At 36.6% G+C, this 24276-nt stretch overlaps 1 protein-coding gene across 3 annotated transcripts in view; it reads left to right on the top strand.

Moving 5' to 3' along the window:
• Window positions 1–4779: 4779 nt before the first annotated feature.
• Window positions 4780–24276, top strand: part of WDFY3 (WD repeat and FYVE domain containing 3) — a 249052-nt gene continuing 229555 nt past the window's right edge. Inside the window, exon 1 of one of the 3 annotated variants that reach the window (XM_061145614.1) lies at window positions 4780–4873. The gene's annotated coding sequence lies outside the window, so the exon portion shown is untranslated. The remainder of the gene's footprint in view (window positions 4874–24276) is intronic. The other 2 variants (XM_061145615.1, XM_061145616.1) reach the window with 2 other exon arrangements.

A 24276-nucleotide genomic window follows, 5' to 3' on the forward strand; every position in this document is an offset into this window, starting at 1 on the left:
GAACCAGTGGTTTTTGCTGATGGGTTAGAAAAAAAGTAGGAACTTGAATGGACATGGAGAAAAGAGAACTTAAGCAAAGGAAACTGATCAATGAGAGGAAAGTGGCCAATGAGATAGGATGAAACCAGCAGTAAGTAGGAGAAAAGCCAGGTAAAGAAAGTGTATCAGGGCTTAATGAATCATGCCAGTTGCTGCAGATAGGTTAAAAAAGAGGAGATCTGACTGGCTTTTGGATTTTACAATATTTATGTCAGTAATGGGTGAATTTGGAATTTTCAGTGGTGTGTTGGAGAGCAGTTTGAACTGAAGAATGCTTGAAGGCAGAGAACAAGAACAACTCTTTTCTGACCTTTCACTAATAAGGAAATCAGACATTGGTCATAACTTAGTGTGGGTGGGGTCAGAAGTTTTGCCACTGATGTTGTTTGATTTCTAATGATTAGAAATTGACACATACTCACCGGTGGCCTTGCTTTATTGGGAGGACAGAATTAGGAAATTTGATGATGTAGGGAAGAGAAGTGGGACTTAACTAGAGCAGTGTCTTGAATAGTAGGGGCATAACAACAGCTAGTATTAAAGTGAAAGAGTTAGACTTTGACATGGTTTCAGAAAGTTTGGTTTCCCAGGTGGCTCAGTGGTAAAAGAATCCACCCGCCGATGCAGGAGATGCAGGTTCAATCCCTGGGTCAGGAAGATCCCCTGGAGAAGGGAATGGCAACCCACTCTAGTATTCTTGCCTGGAGAATCCCATGGACAGAGTATCCTGGTGGGTTACAGTCCATGGGGTCGCAGAGAGGTGGTTACAACTGAGCACGCATGCACACACACAGAATGTTTAAGCATAGTAGAAGAGTGCAGATTCAGGTAAGTGGGTAAGTGTGATCCCAGAAGTTCTTTTGATTGCTTATATAGGAATCAATGGCAGCACTGTAGAGTGATTCAAATTACGTGGCTTTTGATTGTTTTCCTGTATCTGTCAAGCGATCTGCCAGCCAAGAGTCCTGAGAAGCCATAGGAGGGCTATAGCCCTTCTTGTTACAATTTTTTCCCCCAGATATTTAGCTTTTTGTTACTCTTTTCACTATTTAACACCTGGAAAGAGATTCCTAAAACTTGCGGAGATATCTGGAAAAAATTATTTTCTTGCATATCTTTAAGCCAAAGAGTATGATTCAAAGGTCCTTCGAATTTATTAATACCAGCACATTTTCATGTTACAGATATAAGAAAACCAACTTAAAGACATAGTTAGGCTAAGGAGGTATAGCTAATTGTTTAGTCAAGGCTAGAATGCAGGTCTCTGGTGTACTAGTTTATATAATTTAGTTTTGAAATTCAGTTTTTATACTTGTGTGCATAAACATTCAGACTCAACCTTTTGACGACAAAGCTAACTTATTCTAAATTGGAGGCAACCAAAGCATGAAATAAAAACACCTAAAATGTCAGAGTCAAAATGAGAACTGTCTAAAATGTAATTTCAGTTGTGATTTGTATGGATACCTCAAATTATATTATATTGCATATTGTAATTAGAATGCACTGAAATCATATCAAAGCATTTGCCCTTGACTGAATTTTTATCAGAAGATTACAAAACAGGATCAATAGTGTGCTATTTAAAATTTCTGATACTTGAAGACATCTGTGGATTGTGTTAAAATACAAACATAGGTTGAGCAAAACATTGGTCCTCTAACTCACTGTTTCCAGATATGTCCAGCTCCCTGCTGTTTTTGCTTCTGTGTCTTTATCTCAATATTCACCTGTACCCATTAATTCAAAACAGGTAAAATCGAATAACCAGCATACAAAACACATATATAATTTCTATGAAATAATAAGTAAAGGGCAAAAAATGCAAAGTAAGACTACAGTTAGATGGTTTTATACCCCCAAGTTAAGAAGGTGGCATTACTAAATATTGACGAGAACATGAGGATCAATATGGACTACCTAGTGCTGGTGATACTCCATCAGTCCTGAATGTTCATTGGAAGGACTGAAGCTGGAGTTCCAGTACTCTGGCCACCTGATGCGAAGAACTGACTCACTGGAAAAGACCCTGATGCTGGGAAAGATTGAGGGCAGGAGGAGAAGGGGACGACAGAGGATGAGATGGTTGGATGGCATCACCGACTCGATGGACATAAGTTTGAGCAAGCTCCAGGAGTTGGGGATGGACAGGGAAGCCTCGCATGCTGCAGTTCATGGGATCGCAAAGAGCTGGACACGACCAAGCAACTGACCTGAACTGAACTGAGAGCTGGTGAGATTATATATTGCTAAACACACTTTAGGGAAAAGAAAAATTGGTGACCTCATGAAAAATTGAAAACGCATATATTCCTCAACTCCTAGGCAAATCCTTAAGAGAAATTATGTCACATGTGGAACAGATGCATATGAGAACTTTCATAACAGTAATGTTCATCTTGGCAAAACAAAAACACCAAACCTGGGAAGAAAACAAAATGCTATTGAAAAGAGAATGGATAGCTCAATTCATTTACACAATGTGGAATTATTCTCCCTTGAGATGAAAGAACTATAGCTATATGCAACATTATGCATTCAACTTGAAAACATAAAACTGAGTGAAAAAAATGAAACAGTGTTGAAGGATATGTTCATATGTGGTATGCGTTCTGAAACTCGAAGGAATGATATGACCCTGATGCTGGGAAAGATTGAGGGCAGAAGGAGAAGGGGGTGGCAGGCGACGAGGTGGTTAGATAACATCACCGACTCAATGAATATGAGTTTGAGCAAACTCTGGGAGATGGTAAAGGACAGGGGAACCTGATGTGGTACAGTCCGTGGGGTCGCAAAGAGTCGGACATGACTTAGTGACTGAACAAGAGCAACTGCAAAGCACAGAATATAGGATAGCAGTTACAGGGGACTGAAGAGTTGAGAGATGTGGGTGGAGGGAAGAGCACATCAGTAAAACATTACCAGTCACTTATATTTAGGTTCTTGAGTTGGATGGCAGGTACATGGATATTCATTCTACTCAGTTCAGTTCAGTCACTCAGTCGGGTTCATTCTATTACTTGCTTTAAATTAAAAGCATGTTACAAACAACATGTTTTATGGAAGTCAGTAATAAATGTATTTTTTAAAAAAGCAGTGAAGGCATATTCGGATATTGGGATTTAGGAGACATGTCATCACTTCTGCCTACTTTCTCACTGTCACCTGAATCCCTAATGTTACTCACCATTTCACTGGAGGATCTTATTTAAAAATCTTAAATCTCATTAAGCATGTGTATGCCATCTGACAAGTCACTCAGTAACAACTTGGATGATTGACAGAATGAATGATTTGAGAATATAATTCAGGATTTTTCTTAGAAACCATCAAAGAGGTAGATTTTTTTAAAAAACACTGTTTCATAAGAAGTGAGATAGTAAAGCTAGGTTTTTGTTCCATAGGTTTTTGAATGATAATCAACTGTATATTTGAGGGCAATATTACTGATGTTTGAACTGTTGTACTAATATGATCACAGAGATTCACAAACATACGACAGAACACATAGTTGATCAGAAAAGGAAAATGTCTTTAAAGATGAAGCTATTCTTAGGCATAACTATTTTAAGAGTTAGAAGGCCCATGCGATTAGTCCAAGCTTCTCATTTTTGATTAAAGGAGCTTTGGAATTGAAGAAGTAATTGAGTAACAAAAGAACTTGTTGAGAGCAAAGTTAAGAAAAAGACCAGAATGATTCATGGTGCTGGTGTTTTCATGTTGAAACACTGAATGGTAAATAAAAGAAACAGCTAAATATCCAAAAGTGTGTGTGTGTGTAGTGATTGTGTGTATAGTCACTCAGTAGTGTCCGACCCTTTGCGACCCCATGGACTGTACTCCGTGGGGTTTCTCAGGCCAGAATATTGGAGTGGGTTGCCATTTCTTCCTCCAGGGGATCTTCCTGACTCAGGGATCAAACTCAGGGATTGAACCCACATCTTCTCTGGCTCTTGCATTGCAGGCAGATTCTTCACCATTGATCCTCATGAGAAACCCTAAGTATCCTATAGAAGGCAAGCTAAATATCTTGAGGTTGGATTATATCTATTGGGTGAGGAAGCAGTGTTTTTTGTTTTGATTTAGAGCATATCAATTTAGTTCTATACCACATTTATCTTCAGATGCTTGACAAATACTCCTAGAGAAATAACATGATTTTTTTTTCTTTTTTGCTCATATTTGATTCTCCAAAAAGAGACATTGTGATCTATGATGTACAGACTCCTGGACTAAAGTGTCAAGAATTAGGTTCTGAACTGAGCTCTGCCACTAAGTAACTGTTGTCATTAATGCTTTAAGTAACTTTTCTAGATCTTGGCTTCCTCACCAGTAAAATGAGGAAGCTGAACCAGATGGAGCTTTGAATGACTGTGTTCTTCTTTGGATTTTGAAATATTTATTTACTTGGCTGTGTTGTGCCTTCACTGTGGCATGTGGGGTCTTTGCTGCAACAACCTGGCTTAGTTGCCCCACAGCATGTAGGATCTTAGTTCCTCCACCAGGGATCGAACCCACATCTGCTGAATTGCAAGGCAGATTCTTGACCCCTGGACCATCAGGGAGGTTCCTCTTCTTTGGATTTTGAATAGCAAATTTTATCTGTTTTTAAGTGCTGTCATATCATTAAACTATTGGCAAGAAATAATGAGGTAAAGAGAAAATTAGTAGGAAATGAACTACTCATAATGCTAAAACATTCTGAAAATTGGGTTTTCTTTTTTTTTCCTTTCATCGCAGGTATATTACTTCTCCACATCTGCTTCAGGAAGAAAGTGCCTGCCACTCCTGTTGTTTCTACGCAGGTTCATGCCAGCCCAGAACACAGAATCAGGTCAGTTTTAGGATTATTTTGTCTGTTGAACAAGAAGCCAGGAAGGACTTTGCTGCTTTGTTGCATTGTAGCAAGACCACTGAACTCTGACTCTAAGGGGCTTGGTTTTAATCCATCTTTACCACGGATGATTAGGATGATTAGGCAAGCCTCCTTTCCTGGATAACTTTGGTTTTTTGCACCAAAAAGGAAAAAAGAAAAAAAAAGAATGTGTTAGAATCAATTATATTTCAGTTTCAATCCTGGCTTTAAAGCATTATACTTTTATTGTAGACACCTACATAAAATAAAATTATGCTTTGCAGCATCATTCCCTTTTTATCCTGAGAAAATCTAGTTGTATGCACAGGCTTTGGAACTCTTTATTGTTTTGTAGCAACTCTGAGCGACTAGATTGAATAATGAACTATATTGTGAGGCACTTGAGAATACTTTCACTATCTAGTTGCCGGTGTTTTAGTATTTTACTTTGCTCTGTTGTTACTGAAAATTTTTAATTTTTATCTTATGTTGTAAACAGCATAAATTGATTTTCTCACAGTTCTAGAGGGTGGAAGTTCAAGATCAGGTTGTCAGCGTGATTGGATTCCGGTGCAGGCTCTCTTCCTGACATGCAGATGGTCTCTATCTAGCTTCGTCCTCACAAGGCAGAGAGAAGGAGAACCAGTTGGAGAGCTTCCTTAACCTCTTCTTACATTATTGGTTTAGGGCCCCACCCTTATGATCTCATTTAACCTAAATAATCTACCAGAGACCCCGTCTCCAGGTTTGGTCATGTTGGGAGTAAAGGCTTCAACATGTGAGTTTTAGGAGGGGCACGTTTCAGACCATAGCAGCCACCTAGTAGTAAACTTGCTGGATTGTGTGAAATCTGCATCTTCACCTTCTCTAGGTATCTCCAAATTGATCTCTAAAGTGGCTGTCATAATTTACACACCCACTAGCAAGTGTGTAGATTATGGTGTGTATATATATATATATATATATTTTTTTTTTTTTTTTTTGATGGGATATTCTTTATAAGAACAACTGAAAAATCCCCAATGAAAAAATAGAGGGTGTGGTCTTTTCAAATCGCAACTCCTTTTTCCTGTTCCACCAATATCTGGGAAGTCTTCCAAACAGCTGTTTAAACCTTGGCTTCTGCCAGTCAGTTCTTGTGTTTGTAGCCATGGTGCTATATTTTACATGGAAGGTTCCTAGTCCTTCAGTGATGTTCTTCAGCTGTAGAGAGGTTGTTTTTTTGACCATGTGAGTTTTCTACTGATTGCACATGACTCAGTTCAAGTCAAATGCAGAAAGGGGACCTTATCAGACTTGCGGGTGTGCCCCAGGGCACACAGAAGGACCCAGGGACAGCTGGGCTGTGCAAGGAGAACCCAGGAAACAAATGCAGTCAGGTCTCTCTCCAGCTCCCAGCAGTATGCCTCTCCTGCACATCCATCTCTCTCTCTTTGGGTTTGGCTTTCTTCACGTTTGAACTCTCTCTCATGGAAGCATGGTCACCATACTGCCCACGATTTATATCTGTTTGCATTTATTTCTTGTAATTCAGACTCCCAGAAAAAGGCTTACTCTTAAGCACCTAATCCCAAATATTCCAGAAAAGAAACTCTGATTCCCTGGACAAGTTGGCACTGGCTGTCTTGCCATCTTTGTTTCTCTGAAAAGGATCTGATATGTTCTTACTAAAATGCAGATGACTGCTAATATGGTATAGCAGAACTCTTTCCAGGAGAAGGCGATGGCACCCCACTCCAGTGCTCTCACCTGGAGAATCCCAGGGACCGGGGAGCCTGGTAGGCGGCAGTCCATGGGGCCGCTAAGCGTCAGACACGACTTCACTTTCACTTTCCCTTTTCACTTTCATGCATTGGAGAAGGAAATGGCAACCCACTCCAGTGTTCTTGCCTGGAGAATCCCAGGGACGGAGGAGCCTGGTGGGCTGCCGTCTGTGGGGTCGCACAGAGTCGGACACGACTGAAGCGACTTAGCAGCAGCAGCAGCAGCACTCCTTCCAGGTGTATTTGTATTTTAATTGGATCAAATATTAAGCTAAAGCTGTATTTGCAAACTCTGCACAAGTGAAATCTTGGGTTCCGGTATATAAAAATGACTAACCCAGATGCACAAAAAGCATTAGGAATTGAAGGACAGTGCTTTAAGGTTCAGGGAGTGGGAAGAAAATGAGTAACTGTGTAGATTAATAGTCAAATATATATATATTTCTAAGGTAGCAGTGTTATAGAGATTGAATACAGCAAGTGAAAGAAATGCCTTTTCTATTTAACTTTTTGAGAACAGATTTGAAGGTAGGAGAAAGGACCATTCAGCTTAGTCTCACCTCAACTACTAACTGATTTTGGCTCAGTCACTTATTCTCTGTGTGTGTGCTCGGTTGTGTCCCAACTCTCTGTGACCCCATTGACTGTAGCCCACCAGGCTCCTCTGTCCATGGACTTTGCCAGGCAATGTTTTTACAGCATCATCTCCTTTTTATCCTGGAAAAAAATTTCTCAGGTGAGAATACTGGAGCAAGTTGCCATTTCCTGCTCCGGGGGCTTTTCCCAAGCCAGGGATGGAACCCACATCTCTTACATCTCCTCATTGGCAGGCAGCTTCTTTACCAGCGTGCCACTTGGGAAGCCCCATTCTTTACCTCAATTTACTAAATTCTGGCTCTTTTTCAGCTGTATGATCTTAACTCCTAGACATCAATTTCTTCATCTTAAAAATGAGAATTGATGATAGTGGGACCTCAGAGTGTTCTTGTGAGGAATTAATATATGTTAAGTGTTCAGAATAGTTTCTGGCATATCAACGGCAGCAGTGTGAATTTTTGAAATGAGTCAATTAGATTTGTGATTGCAGGAGTCCCAGCTAACTTAAAAAAAAAAAAAATTCTGTGGTCCAAGATATCCTCTATTATGACCTCATAGCTTTTCTCAGAGTAAAGACTTAGAAACTTCGGCCATCTACTTGGCTCCTATTTTGAGGCTGATGTTGGTATTGCCAATAAAAGTTATTTTGAATTCACTATGTCTGATAGTTCTCTTTTGCTACATGTATTAATTTGTTAAGGTTGCCACAACAAATTACCACAAACTGAGTGGCTTAAACAGCAGAAATTCATTGTCTCAGAGTCTGGAGGCTAGAAGTCTGCAGTCAAGGTGTCAGCAAGAGTGGTTGTTTCTGAGATGTGTGAGGGAAGGATCTGTTCCAGGCCTCTTTGCTTGACCTGTAGATGGCCTCCTTTTCTCCATGTCTCTTCATATCATCTTCCCTCTACGTGTGTCTGTCTCTGCCCAAATTTCTTCGTTTTGTAAGGTTACCAGTCATATTGGATTAGGGTCCACCCTGTTTGCTGTTGCGGTTTAGTTGCTATGATATCCAACTCTTTGCGAGCCCATGAATTGTAGCCCACCAGGCTCCTTTGCCCTTGGAATTCTCCAGGCAAGAATACTGGAGTGGGTTGCCATTTCCTTCTCCAGGGGATCTTCCCGACCCAGGGATTGAACTCAGGTCTCTTGTGTCTCCTGCTTGGCAGGCGGATGCTTAATGACCTCACTTTAACTTGATTATCCCTGTAAAGATCATGTCTCCAAATAAGGTCAGATTGTGAGGGGCTGAGAGTTAGGCTTCAGCATATGAGTTTTGAGCAGACACAATCGAACCCTTAGCACTGCATAACAGATTACCCCAAAGCTCAGTGACCTAAAATAACAAACATTATCTCTCTGGTCTTGTGGTCAAGAATCCGAGTGTAGTTTGTTGGGTCCTCTGGCTCAGGGTCTCTTGCAGAGCTGCATTCTACACGTGTGTCCACCAGTGCTGTGGTCTCATCTGAACGCCCCAGGGGAGGATCTGCCCCTGGCTGACTCACAGGGCTGTTGGCTGTGCCCATTTCCTCATTGGTTGTCCGTCCTAAGGCCCCAGTTCCTCATGTCGGCTGTTTGTCAGCAGCCTACTGGTTCTTGTTGCATGAGCCTTTTATTTTTTTGTTTTGTTTTGTGATTTAAACTGGCAACCCATCTGTAATTTAAACTAACCTAACTGTAATTTAAAGTGGCAACCCATCACTTTTCCCCTTTTCTGTTTCCTAGGAGTGAGTCATTAGGTCCAGTCCATGCTTAGGGAGAGAGGGCTTCCCAAGTGGTACTAGCAGGAAAGAATCCGCCTGCCAGTGCAGGAGACACAGGTCACGCGGGTTCAATCCCTGGGTCGAGAAGGTCACCTGGAGAATGAAATTGGCAACCCACTCCAGTATTCTTGCCTCGGAAACCCCATGGACAGAGGAGCCTGGTGGGCTACAGTCCATGGGGACGAGAAGAGTCAGAATCAGCTGAATGTTTGCGTGCACGCGCGCACACACAGACATACACAAACACACACTCACACTGTCTCTCTCTCTCTGTCTCTCAAGGAGAGAGGATTACACAAGGATGTGGATTCCTGGACGGGAGGTCATTGGAAGCCACTTTGAAACTCCCCACGTAGTATTGATATACAAGAATGAAGAAGGAAGAAAATATGCTAAGTAGAAAGATACATAAATTTTTTCATATTATTCGGGACACTTTAGTCTTAAACTCTAAGCCTAAGTTTATCCCCTTTGTGCCATATAGTTTTGTAATAAAAATGTACCCTCTCACCCTTAAAAAAAGGAGAAATGTAACTCTTATCATTTCCTTTTTTTTTAAGCCAAAAAGGAGTTAATTCTGTTTCCTTTCATAAAATTTGTTATTTTTTTATCCTATGTAGAATTCTTCAAGTGGTATCTGACTGTATGCTTTGCTGAGTTGTTAACCTATTTCTCATAAAATATCCAAAGGCCTACCCTTATTTCCCTAAAATATTTAAGAGTAGGAAGTTGTTGATTATTAAGATTAATTTTATTACTTTCTGCAACTAAGTTATAAAGTGTGAGAAATTATCCAGCATTTATGAGGATACTTAGTGTATACCAAATTGGTTAAGGGAAATGCCCAATTATACCATGTAGTCCCACAGTCATATAAACTTCATTTACCAGCTAGCAGTTCTCAATATTTATATTGATGGAGAAATAATTGAAAAGTATTATTATGGATTCATTTTTGTAATCTTTGTTTTGGAAGGCAGAATAGTTGTTTCTGGAAACGAAATTTGACCTAGTTGACTTTATCAATACTAGTTAATCTAAGGTGGGTGTGTATGTGAGTGTGTATGCATGTATTTAGCACGTGGAATAGCAGTATTTTAGTAAATTTAGTCTGAGAAAATCTCAAATTCATTGAGAAAAGATGGTCTTAACTCCACTAGAGTAGATTGTGCTTCTAAAGCGTCTGATTACGTGACTGAATTTTATGTTTTTTAATTATAATTATTTGTGAGTTACTATAAATATAGATCAGTTTAGTTACTAGGAATGATGAGACTTTTAAATCTCAGTAGGCTTCTCATGAGTCTGAATTCAGTAGGCTTTCTATGTGATATCCTTTTTTATTTGTTACTGGGATATAGTTTAATAGAAACAATACAAAATTTTCAATTTAAAACTTCTGTTTGATACACAATAGAGTAGACCGGGGAATGAATTTTCATAGTTGAACAAACGGTAATGTTTTTTGCTTAGAAAAGTTCTGTTGCATTGATTATGGCAAAGAGGAAGTTTTCAACTTAAGCTCTTATGATTTTGCATTATGAGGATGTTGAGCTAAGAGTTTTGTTTATAATTTGCTGTCTTTATGTCCTTAAAATGTCTGAGAATAGATAGATTTATGACCAGATTTTGGGTTTTAGACTCAAAAAATAGTGTAGCATTTTTATAGTTTACAAAATTATTGCCCACTATTGATAGTCTACCAGGGATGGGGTCACAGAGAGTCAGACACAATTGAAGTGACTTAGCGGTAGCAGTAGCAGTATTGATAGTATATAGAATACATTCTTTCTAGAAATATGTATTAAGAAAGTTTAAAAACTTCAAGGAAGGGAACTCAAAGCACAATAAAAAGTGTGGATATACTTAATGTGAAATTTACACTATAAGATAGAAGAAGTTTTTTTAATCAGAAAAAATAAGTTGAAAAGTAGCACTACTCATTAGAGTATTGGGATTTAAAAATTTAATGTAGTTTTTCTTTAAGAAATGATACTTAAAGTTTGGGACTTAGAAATATGAATCATTTTAAGCACACATTAACACGTGATGTGAAACTGTTCTCTTTTTTTTCCTTAGACTTTTGGTTTGTTGTCTATGACTACATCAGTTTCTAGGACTGTATCAATTGAGTTTATTATGATCCTGAATATCCCTTATTTAGCTCCTGTTTTGAGGTCAAATTATGCATGTCTTTATTGACAGTATGATTTTAAAAATTGTATGAAATATTGAAAGCAGATATGAGAGCAAAACTGCAGTGTGTAATATGTATTAAGTTTCCAAACTTGATCATATTTCCTGGTTTAGAGCTTGGCTTCATTGTTTACAGCTGTTTGCCCTAGTACAAATTTCTTAATTTCTCTTCTTATGTCCTCATCTGTTAGATGATTTTCTAGTCTTGCCTAGAGAATTCCATGAACAGAGGAGCCTGGGGCTATAGTCCATGGGGTTGCAAAGATTCGGACACAACTAAGCGACTAACATGTTCACTTTCATAAGGATTAAATGAGATAATACTAAAGTGCTTACTACTGTGCCTAGCACACGGTAAGTAAAAGTTAAATTCATGTTAGTTGCCATTTCTTGTTACAAGCATTGGCCTTAAGTTATTTTTACTTACGTTTTTGAAGGTTAGAATATAAGCAAAATGATGTCTTGTTAATGATAATATAGTATTCAGCTATATTCAACTTAGTATTCAGTTGATTATATATTTTATTAGCATATAGACTTTATTTTTGAAAAATAGAGTTTACATAAATGGCTGTGAGTTTCGAGCCATCACTAAAATTATTGACTTGAAAGAAGGGAGAAAAAGGTCCTGGAGGGGCTGGATGTGCCATTTTTGTTGGAGGTCTGAGGAGAGATTTTGTAGTCACTAAATACATACGTACACATATATATATATATTTTTTTTTTTTTCCTACAAAATTGGGAACACTAGGATATCAACTTCATTTTCATTTTCTTTTTAACCTTTAACTGCTAGCCACTCTGTTCTGTTTCTTGTTTTGTTTTGACCTAGGGGAAAGGAGTGGGAGAAGGCTTGCCTGTTTTTCCTAGTCTTACTAAGGACATAATCCTGTTGGTCTTGTGTTCCACCTCAGTTTTTTTTTTTTTTTTGCATAATCATTTTGGGGTTTTAAATAAGTATTAGGCTCTTTCAGTTCTTTCGCCTTCCAGATTGCTGAAATTATTTGTAATAGTGTTCTCTCTCTTCCTTCCACCTTCCTTCCTTTCTTTTCCTTGTTTCCATCGAAATAGTTTTTGATCTTTCATTTGGTTCTTTTATGTTTCGTCTTAATGCATCTTTTGTAGGAAGCAAATTCTGTGTGATGTGTTCATGGTGCAAGAACTATTTTTCTCTCTATAGTATCTCTAGCTTTTTCTTAACTGTATAATTGTCTATCCCCAACCCCCTCCTCCCCCACAGTGAGTTTTTGTAGTTACTTCTGAACCAGTTAAAATCTGCACTTTATGAGAACAGAGTTAGTAGTTGGTTTATTTTTAAAAATATTTTATAATTTAAAAATTCTAAAGGTTTTTGCCTTCCTCTAACATGAGTAGATTATCTTGTGTTTTGCTGTATCTGAGTGAGCATTCAGGAAAAGGACTTCCTTTTGTGGTCAGAGGTTGTTGAAGGAATGCTTTTATAAAAGCTTTTATCAGAAGAAAAACTATCCCTCATGAAAGAATAACTCTTAGTTTATTGTACAGAGGTCCTACTAAAGAGATTATATGCTTTTTAAACGTGGATTTATCTTTCCCGTTTTTTTTTTAAGATTTTTTTAAAAAATATGGACCATTTTTAAAAGTCTTTGTTGAATTTGTTACAATATTGCTTCTGTTTTTTGTTTTTGTTTTTTGGCTGGAAAGCATTTGGGATCTTAGCTCACTGACCAGCGGTTGAACCCGCATACCCTGCGTTGGAAGAAGTCCTAACCACTGGACCGCCAGGGAGGTCCCTCCCCTGGTTTTTGAATCATACATTTTGATATTTTTCGTTTCCTAAGCCTGCTAAAGAATGGCCTTGTTCAAGGAACTCAGTTTTATATATCACAGGTATATGAAATACATCCCCTTCCCTGAATAATAATAATAACATTTACTGTTTCTTAGGGATTTTGCATATATGACACCATTTATTCTTTGTAACACTCCTATGAGTTTGTTTCTATTATTATACTAATTTTATAGGCTAGAAACAAGCAGGAGAAGTAACTTGCCAAAGGCCCCAGGATTAGGAAATGGCACAGCCGGGATTTAAACGTCTGACGCCAGGGCTCAGACTCACCTGCTCTTCTATCCTGCCTGTCTTATACATGAAGAAAGACATCATTCAGTTCTTTCCCCTAGAAGAGTGTGAAGCATTCTTACAATATTAAAATTTATATTTGAAGGCAGTAGCCTGTGAATGTTCATTATATCAACCATAGGCCTCAAACATTCTATTCCTGAGAAAAGTAAGAAAATACATATCAATAAATGTTTGGAGCAGAACAATTTGTTCTGTCTTCTCAGGTGACCTTGTATAAACTTAATATTCTATTTGGGGAAAGAATCTATTGATTTTTAAGTAATTGAATCCTAGGCTTTGCTGTGTCCTAACCATATTTTTGATATTTAGTATGCTAATTTTACTTAATGATTTCCTTGGCACATTTTGTACCTACATAGAAGTCCATATTTATCTTTTTTTTTTTAATGATTATGTCGAGAACAATTATCCAGTATCAGATACAATAGAACTCAAGTACCGGAAGGGCAGCCAGGCTTCTGGGAAACTGGAATTTTTTTAGTTATTTATTCACCATTTCTTTTTCCAGAATTGCTTATACTCTTGTTTTTGTGTGTCTCTACCAAATGGCTTATTCTGTTTTCTTAACGTGCAGTGGTCAGTTGTGGGTGTGAGGTTCAGCAAGCTCTCAGCCCCCACAGCTAATTATCCTGGTTCTCATATTCTAAATTCTCACTTGGTAAGAGAGAGGATTCATTTGTCTCACGTTATGAACGATGTCCAACACCCGTGCAGTCATTGGAACAACCCAGCTATGTGTTCACAATAGCTTTGACTTTTCAGTGAGTGGGGAAAGGGCAGATTCTCCAAGGGCTTGTGTGTAGGAAGAAAATAAATATCTTTAGTAACTGAAGCGATCTGTTACCCACAAAACATTTTTGAGATTTTAGTTACATTTCAAGGTTATTGATTTGAGTTAGTTCCTTGCTTTTTCTTACCTTTCTAAGTGTAAGGACTTGGTGGCAAACTTATTTCCCACAGTTAACAGTTTATGAGTCTGGAATGGGGAATTTTAAGTCTCATTTAATGGTGGAAAATAGTCTGTTAATTAAATGAATTAATTTTTCATTTCTTTCACAAGTCATATCTTGTAACTTAATTTTAAAGAAGCATAGAGCCTTAAAAAACTTAAACAGTATTCTCTTTGACCTGTAGTCCAGCAAAAAAAAAAAAGTGGCCTTAGCCATTCTTTTTTACATTTCTTTCAGTTTATTATACTTCCTTCTGTAGATTTGCCTAAGAGTAGGACCTTTAAGAGTGGTTGAACCTTCTAAGAATAAGAAAGTATCTGTCACAGAATTAACAGAAAGGTGAAGAACATATATGAGATGTGTGTAATGTATATGCAAATAATTCACAGATTTTAATTAAAAATAAATAGTTTGATCCTTTACCCATTTTTTTACCTTGGTATATGATGTTCTCATTTGTGACAGTAAACTCCGTGGTTTAAGAAAAGATTTGTACAGCACAACCGTACATTTTCATCTTTGGTAACAACAGAAAATCACATGGTTTTATGTTTGAAGTATTAATATAAAATGCATTTGTTCTAATTTTTTTTTTTTTTTTGGGCTACATTGGCTGGGGTGTTTTTAACCATTGGACCACCAAGGAAGTCTAATGTTTTTAGAGGAGAAAGAAAACATTATAATTTTGTATATCCTTCTTACAACCTGGCTGGAGTAGTAAACCAATCTAATATTTAGCAGTTAGCCCTTTGTAGATCAGCGGGAAGTTTCTTATTTCTGGTCTAACAAAAATACTAGAAATCTAAAAGCAAGTGGAGGCTGTCCAGTGGTTTTATGTCCCTCCTTTTAAACTGAATTTTGAGTTTTGAAAATTTCCAGTGTACAGAAAAACTTAACGAATGAATGCAGTGTGCATCCAAATACCTGTAACCTTAATTCAACAATTACCAGTGTTTTGCCACATGCATTCTCATTGTGTTTGTATATATTTCACAGAGGAGGTGAGGCATCACTGAACCATTTGAAAGTAATTTGAACCATTATGATGCTTCATACTTGTAAATACTTCATCATGCACCTCCTAGAAATAAGGACATTCTTCTCTTTGACTACTGTATCATTATCATATATTAGAAAATAATAATCATTCCATACTGTCATGTTTAAATCTAGTCCATATCCAAATTCTCCAACCATCCCCAAGATTTCTTTTATACCTTTTTTCAAACAGCAGGTTGGTTTGGTCTACACCTTACATTTGCTTATGTCTTTTTGTTCTTTTAAAATCTAGATTAGTTTCTCTTATCCTTTCTCTCTCTCTCTTTTTTCTTTAATGATAGTGACCTTTTGAAGAGAATCCAGAACAAATTTCTTATAGAAATCCACCTTCTGCATTTGTTTCTTCTTTGTGATATTGGAAAATATTCCTGTCACAGGAGTAGAAAGCTGCACAAGATACAGAAGAACAATCCCCAGGGGAATTAAATAGTGACTGGAAGTAGTTATTACTAGGTTGAAGTTAGTAAATGAGAATAATTAAGAAAGGTTTTTCCAGGTTAATGGAGCAGAAGTTGGGAAAAGAAAGATGTTAAAGGGAATGTATATGGCACTGAGGTGAGGGTTGGTGGCAGGTAGTTGCATGATAAACAGAGGAGAGGATTAGGGAATCACAGTCCCTGGCTCCTGGAGGGTTAGGTGTTCAATTCTCTCTTGAGTGGTTGAACAGACCAAGAAGTCTTTTCTGCGAAGTGAGCCCAGGTCAGCTTCACTGCGGCTGGAAAGGCAAAGAGAGTTGTATGCATCAGACCTCTTCTGTGTTACGAGGTTTTCCATGAAAGGACAGATGTCATATTAATGTGTGCTGCTGCTTAGAAATTTTGGGGGGGGGGGGATACTTTGTCTATGAGTTCAGTTCAGTTGCTCAGTCGTGTCTGACTCTTTGTGACCTTGTGAACTGCAGCACGCAAGGCTTCCCTGTCCATCACTAACTCCTGGAGTTGTCTATATCTCTCTGTATTCTCTCTCTATTAGAATGGTTGTCTAGGTCCTGAAGTGGGAAGTACCAGGTATTGTAGTGACTAGAGTTTCAGAATTAGAAATCTTAGGTTGAAATCTTGTTTACCACGTTGTAGCTAAGCAGTCTGGTTTGAGTACTTAGCCTCTGACTATTTCCTCCTTTGTGATGAGGCAGCAGCACGGTGTGAGGGAAAGCACAGAAGCTTTGGAGTTAGGCAGACGTGTTTCTCAAGCAGCCTAGTTCTTCTGGTTACCACCATGTGACTTTGGGCCACTTCTCTTATTCTGTGCTCTCTTCAGTAGAAATGGGATTAATATATCAATTCCATATGATTATTATTAGAACTAAAGAGATATTCATATAAAATGCTGAATGTGGAGCCTGGCGTATGGTAAGTACTTACACATGTTACTTTTCTTCCCAAAGAATTGTTACAAGGATCCTGTTAAATGGTTAAACGAATGTGAACTGTCTTTGTTCAGCATTAAGTCCTACACAGGAAACTTGCCTCGGAAATAGAATGCAGATATAGCATTTAGTTATTTTTGCTGCTTTTTACATTGATGAAATCTCTGCCATGATGATTTCCTAGGAAATATTCTGTACATGCTATAAAACAACATTAAAGGAATTGCTTTTTAAGAAAATAGAATTGGAAACATTTTGTTATTATTTGTGCTGGTGTATATCTAAAAGGATTCACTGACCTCTCAGGGCACTGAGCAAAAATCAGTGGGGCTGGGTGAGTTATCTGTAGCCTGAATGCTTTGGCTTTTGATGTAGACTTTCAGGAATTTGTTTTATTTTCAAAGTTTTTTTTTTTTTTTAATGAAAGAATAAAAATAAGCTAACTAAAGCTTTGCAGTTTGAAGGTAGGAAAGATAATATCTAACTCGGAGTTAAGGACTGTTAATCTGTTAGCCAATTGGAATATTTATTTTTGAGAAGTTAAGACATGGTATAAGGCACCAACTGCTAAGAGTTGCATTACATATCATTAGCATTAGCATTACATATTGGTAAGGACTTCATTAAGAATCTGATATCTTTTCATCAAAAGTCTAAGATGATTTTCCCTTCCCCTATTATTTATAAAATCTAAAGAGGTGCCCAGACTGCTTTTGTGAGCACAAAGACCTCTGAGGATATTTCCCAGTGGATATAAAATAGATCAAACATTTCAATGTTTAGATGTCATTTAATTCTTTAAGCAATATGTATGGAGAGTAAGTTAAACAACTCTGTTCCAAATAATAGTTCTTGCTATACTATTGGCCATATATTTACATGCCTGTGATCTTAGTCGTGTCCTATTCTTTGTGACCCCATGGACTGTAAGCCACCAGCCTCCTCTGTCCATGATTCTCCAGGCAAGAATACTAGAGTGGGTGCCATTTCCTTCTTCAGGGGATCTTCCTGACCCAGGGATCGAACCCCGGCCTCCTGCATATCCTGCACTGGTAGGTGGATTCTTTACTGCTGCACCACCTGGGAAGCCCTTATTTACGTAAGAAAATATGTAAATAGAAATCCAAGCAAAAGAGCCCATCTGTCAACTGAATTGACCTTTGATATTAACTCTGTCTCTTCTTCCTCCCTACCTTCCTCACCCCCACACCCATAACAAACACACACATGTGAGTGCATGCACAGTTAAGATTTTTAAATTAAAGTTTACGCCGGGCCGACGGAGCTCCGGGTCGACCAGCCGGCCGGGGCCCAAAAAAAAAATTAAAGTTTGAAGGACAGATGTTACTTGTTATTAAAAGGCTAAATGTGACAATTAAAACATTTTTTTTTTGTGGGGAGAGACCATGCTGGGACTTACTAAATCCTCAGTACTTCTATTTAGTTTTTTTCCTTCTTAATTTTGTTTTTACTGCCTTAAAGAACAGGTTCATAAAAATGTTCCAGTTCTTGGAAAAAATGATAATTTCTATAAACTGGAAAAGAGCTTTAAGAAGTAAGATTTTTTGCCCTGAGGAATTAAATGGTGTAGTGAACTCTTTAATGTATATTTTTTGTCTGTTGTATTTTATATGCTTAGTACAAAATTACAAGAAATGTTTATATTTATACAATAAAATGTTTTTATTGTGCAGCTTAAAGTGCAACATGAAAGTTACTTGAATCTGTTACTGACATCTGAAATCTACAGTATGGGTGCAAAACTGGGGTCCTAGAATCTAACTATAAATATGTATTTTATAGTTTTTCTATATAATATGGGAGAAGGCAATGGCACCCCACTCCAGTATAATATACATGTGTGTTACATATGTATACGTTATATGTGTAGTTTTATATAGTATACGGTTCTTTATTGATGCCTTGAAGTGAGAAATGAAGAGTCTGTAAAATGAAAGCCCTAGAAACGTGATTCCCTGTTTCCTTCTGTTTACTTTTCAGTACTCATAGGTTATATTTGATTATGAATAATACTGCCCACAAGTAACCCCTGATACTGTCAGCTTACTTTTTAGTACTCATAGGTTATATTTGATTATGAATAATACTGCCCACAAGTAACCCCTGATACTGTCAGCTGTCATAAAGACTCTTAGAATTTCGTAAAGGAATTATTCCACTAGGAGCAATTAAGAAAGCTAGTTAATTCTCAAAAGGTAGACATCTTACTATGAGACCAATCTATGTTTCGCCCTGAAATCTTAGAGAGCAAACTTTTTCTTTTCCCTTTCCTTCCATTACCTTCTCTACTTTTCCTTCCTCACTTTTCAGTACTCGACCCTTACTCTCTTCCATTCCTCACCTTTTCTTTTCATTCGTTCCTTTTAGAGATCTCTTTTCCCAGAGGTTCCATCTCGTGTTTGTGTAAAATAGACACTGTATATATTGTTCAATAGCAGTTTCTTTAAGATTGGGTCCAAGAAGGCTCTTGCAGCTGTTTCATGACCAAGTTTTTTTTTTTTTTTTCCCCTCTAGTGTATTCCTTATCTTTGGTTTATCTGATGTTTTCCCTTGATAAGATTCTGGTTATGCATTCCTGGATGGAACATTACATGAAGGGTTGTGCCTTTCTTAGCACATCTTATCTGGAGGTATACAGTATCCATCTGCTGTTCACTTGGGATATAAAATTGACCACCTGTTTCCTTGTCTGATTTCTCCACTGTGTTACTATAGTCCCTTACCACTGATAAAGCGATTGGTGAGGAGATACTTTAAGACAAATAAAATATCCTACTGTTCATCAAAACTTCATCCACTATATGTAGGATCTATTGATGAAAGCTCGCTTGAACTGATCTTGTCTACTATGGTTCTGAAATTATTTTTTTCAAACTCCAACACTCCTATTTTTATCAGCCATTACTTAACATCCTACTGTAATAAGAGCCCCTTTATTTATCTATCTATATTGTTTTATTTATTGTTGAACTCATGGATACCTGTTTTTTTCTTTTCTGACAACAGTTTATTACTGTCCTTAAATATTTTGGTCCTCAAATTATCTCAGATCTCACCAGTGGGACCCTCTTTTATCATGGTATCCAGAATCAAAACAGAAAACACTCAAAGATTCTGACTTGCTTAATGGAATTTTCTTTGCACTGGAATTATATTGCTTTCATTTGATAGCCTCGATGGAAATTGTTTTATTAATTCAGTATATTCATTTTCAGTTTATCAAGAGGCCATGATTAATTTGAAAGAGTGAGTGGAGATCACAAAAGCTCTGGGACTTTTTTCATTTCATTTTAGTTTAAGGGCCTGTGTTGTATTTGAAGCAACATCCTTGATAGGTGGAAACCCAGTTGAGGTATGACATTAGAGTTTTTGGAATAGCTCTCTCTTCTCCTTTAGTAGAAGCTGAATAGTCAATTGCCAGTGACCATATACTGAGAATGTCACTATTCTTTTAAAAATACTTTAACAGAGGAAGGCAGCAAAATCAATGAATTCTTCATCTAATGATTATAAATAATTTACATAAGTAAAGCCCACATTTGGCTTCTTTTTTCACTGAGGATAACAACGGTGGGACTCATGACAAGACTGAAAGCTTGCAGGCAAGAAGTCCTTGAAGAGGAATGGATTAATCACAGGGCAGTGTTGCTGCATGGACGTACATTCACTGTTTTCCCTCTGCCCATTTCTGTGGACTTGTCTAAATGGACTGTTATCTTTTGTTTGTATTTTGTATTTCTTGTTATTTTTGTCTTTCTGTTTTGCTTCAGTTTATGACGTTTTGCATCCCTTTTGTAAAATCAGAGCTTGTCCACAAAAAGATGATTTTCTTATACTATCCGGCATTATGATAAAGTATTTTTATAATTAGTACCTTACCCCTAAATATATGACAAGCCTCTACTTTTGTGAATTAGAAACAGCAAATGTAATTTCAAGATTGTTTACTATGAAACAGATTCTTTCTTAGTTTTTGGAAAATAGTAGCATTCCTGATTAGAAAATAGCATATTAAGTGATTGGTTTTGTGCTGCTTGCCAAAAGCATATAAGGCCTTTTCTCCTAATTCTTGTTAATTGAGATTAGCACACATGAAAATTATACAGTTTTGATTTTTAAAAATTTAATACATATATTTTTTCTTGAGAGTCCCATTTTTAAACAAGTTTAAAGAGAGGGTTGTCCATGTGGAAACAGAAACAAAGTAAAAATAGCCAACTCAGGACTTCAAGCCTACAGTGAACTTGGCTTTTATTTCCATGCAGTATTTCTGAGTTTAGCTTGTGTTGAATGCCAGGTTCTTTCTATAAAAACAAAAATGCCTTTCTTTGGGTTAATTTATAAGCTTCGTTTTTAGTATGGCCAGTGGAGTTAATGGCCATACCATTAATGTTGGCTATATACCTTGAATGTAGTACTGTATCAATTTGTATTAACCTAAAATTTTTGTTGTGATAAGCATTAGGTCTAATTAAATTCTGTATTTCATGAATAATATTGAATCTTATATGCTTTAATATTTTTAAATTATGAAATACATAACCCGAAATTTGCTATTTTAACTACTTTTAAGTGTACAATTTACATTATATATATTCCAGATGTGTAACCATCACCTCTGTCCATTTCCAGAACCTTTCGTCATCCCAAACGGAAACTCTGTACCCATTAGGCAATAATTCCCCATTCTCCTTTCTCTTGAACCCTGGTAACCTCTATTTCTGTCTCTATGAATGTTCATATTCTAGATATTTTATGTAAGTGAGATCTTACAAAATTTGTCCTGTTTGTGTCTGACATTTCACTTAATGTGTTTTCAAGCTTCAGTCCATGTTGTAGCATGTAGCAGAACCTTATTCCATTTTATGGGTCAATAATATTCCACTGTTACGTATATTCCACGTTTTGTTTATTCATTAACCTATTGACAGACATTTTGGTTATTTCCCCCTTTTGCTGTTGTGAAATCTGCTGCTATAAACACTGGTGTGTAAGTACCTGTTAGAATCTCTGCTTTCAGCTCTCTTGGACACACACACTGCGCACACACACCTGCTCACCCCACGAGTGGAACTGCTGAGTCATGTGGTGACTCTCTGGTTAGATTTTTGAGGCACTGTCATACTGTCTCCCACAGTGGCTGAATTATTTTACAGTATCACTGGCACTGTGCAGGAATTCTGATTTCTCACATCTTTGCCAAAACCTGCTATATTTTGACAGTAGCCATCCTAGTGGATGTTAACTATTATCTCATCGTGGTTTTGATGGACATTTTCTTGATGACTATTGATTTTGAGCATTTTTTCATGTGTTTATCGACTGTATGTCGTCTTTGGTAAAATGGCTCAGTCTTACTTTTTTATTGTGTTGTCTTTTTGATGTTCTTTTTATATTCTGGTCGTTAAACCTTAGTCACAGATAGGATTTGCAGATATTTTCTCCTTTCTGTGAGTTCTTTTCACTCTTTAGATGGTGCCCTTTCATTCTGAGGAAGCCCAATTTATGTTTTTCCAGTTCTGGTATCATATTTGAGGAACTGTAGCTAAATCCAAGGTCATGAAAAGTTGCTTTTATGTTTTCTTCTAAGAATTTTATAGTTTTAACTTTCAGATCAGGTGTGTGATCCATTTTAAGTTTATTCTTATATGTGGTGTAACATATACGAAGTCTTATATATGGTGTAACATATATAAGTGAAGTCCAAAAAAAATGAAGTTTTTTTTTTGCATGTGGATTTCCAGTTTTCCCATTACCTTTTTTTGTTTTGTTTTGTTTTGTTTTTAAAAGTTCGTTGTCTATGGTCTTAACTCCCTTGTGGAAAATCAACTGGGCATATATGTGAGGGTTTATTTTGGGACACTCTCTGCTATTCCACTGGTCTTTATGTCCATACTCATGCCTGAGCAAGGTTATTTTGATTACAGTGTTAAATATTTTATTTTTAATTGACTATCATTCTTAATGTGTGCCTTTTAAACTATTTCTACTGTCTTTAGATTTTGCATTTAATAATTTCATTTAGTTGACAGTATTCCAAAAAGAACTGTAAATATCAACTTTATAATGAGTTCTCTTGAACTTAAAATAACTAGAAAAATTAATATTAAAGTAAGCAGTCTTGGGGTTTTTTAATTGATATGGCACTTTCTTTGGAAATTTGAGGGAAAAGTATAAAGACAAAAATGTTATAAAAGACAAAAATGAAATGTTAATTGTACTTGCTCACAGAAAGAATAAAAAAATGAGAAAGACCAATTATTCATATAATCTATTAAGTGATTCTTTAATTTTTTGTTAAATGTCACTTTTATCATAGTTCTGGAAAGAATCTACTTAGTGAAGTGCTTTAGGAATTTCATAAAAGAAAATACTGGCATTTTTCAAGATACATTTTTAATAAGGACCTGGTAATGACTTAATCATTAAGCTAGGTCTGTATGACTGTTTACTAGACTTTTCTTTAATGTTAGAAATATCCAACCTAATTTTAGTCCTTTCAAACTGCAACAAAGATGAGAAAATTTGAACATCAGCTCTTATTTTCCTTCTCTGTTGAGATACAGACTTTATTTTCATCACTTTTTTTCAGAGTAAGTTTGAATATTGAATAAGATGTTCCCCAATATTTCAACTAGAGTCCTTAAAATAAGTTGTTTGGAATTTAGAACTGTGAACTAAAAATATTTTGTAACAAGAATACTGGGCTTTAAATTAAGGACAAGAACCTCTAAGCAAGCAGACTTAACCTTTTAAAAGTTTGTTACAAAGTAATTCTATCCCATGAACCAGTACTCTGAAAAGATATACCTCCCTCAATAACTCAATTATTCAATTTTTTTCTAATAGGTCTCACAATTTTTTAAATGTTATGTAATGGCCAATCTTGTTTTACCTATATCCTCATATACTTTATTCGATCCCTAAATTACATGGAAACAAATTACAGACATCATTTAATCAGTAAATGTTTTAGTTGTTTGTGTGTGTGTGTGTGTGTAGGAACAGACCACTAATGTATAGTTTAGGGCAAATTCATTCAATAAATAATGTTTAAATTTTTACTGTGGTTACGGTACAGTAGGGAATAGAAAAGACAAGATCATTGTTCTAAAGTAACTTACTTACTTAAAACTTAGAACCAGTTCTTAAGCTGAAATTTATGGGCACTGAAATCCTGAAGTCCAGCCTTAGAAAAACAAAATAGAACTCGAGCTGTAGTCTGACATACTTGAGTCACATACTCAAGGAGAGGTAATACAATATCCTTTTAGTCCTTTTATCTTAAAAGGGGAAAAAAATAGAACTGTACTTGATATCAGCAATAAAACATGTTAGAAATATATAAAGAGTTGGGCTTATCAGTTATAAATGAGTTAAATTTTTGGATTAGGTGAATTAAAATGACGTAAAACCACTTATGCTTTCATCATATCAACTTTATAGCTCCTGTTTATTTGGACAGTCATGATTTTAAAATTCATGTCTATTTTCAGAATGTGCTGGTGATTTTTATTAATTTGGTATGTAACATATACCAATTAA

Source organism: Dama dama, chromosome 6 (genome assembly GCF_033118175.1).
Source record: "Dama dama isolate Ldn47 chromosome 6, ASM3311817v1, whole genome shotgun sequence".
Classification (NCBI taxonomy): Eukaryota; Metazoa; Chordata; class Mammalia; order Artiodactyla; family Cervidae; genus Dama; species Dama dama.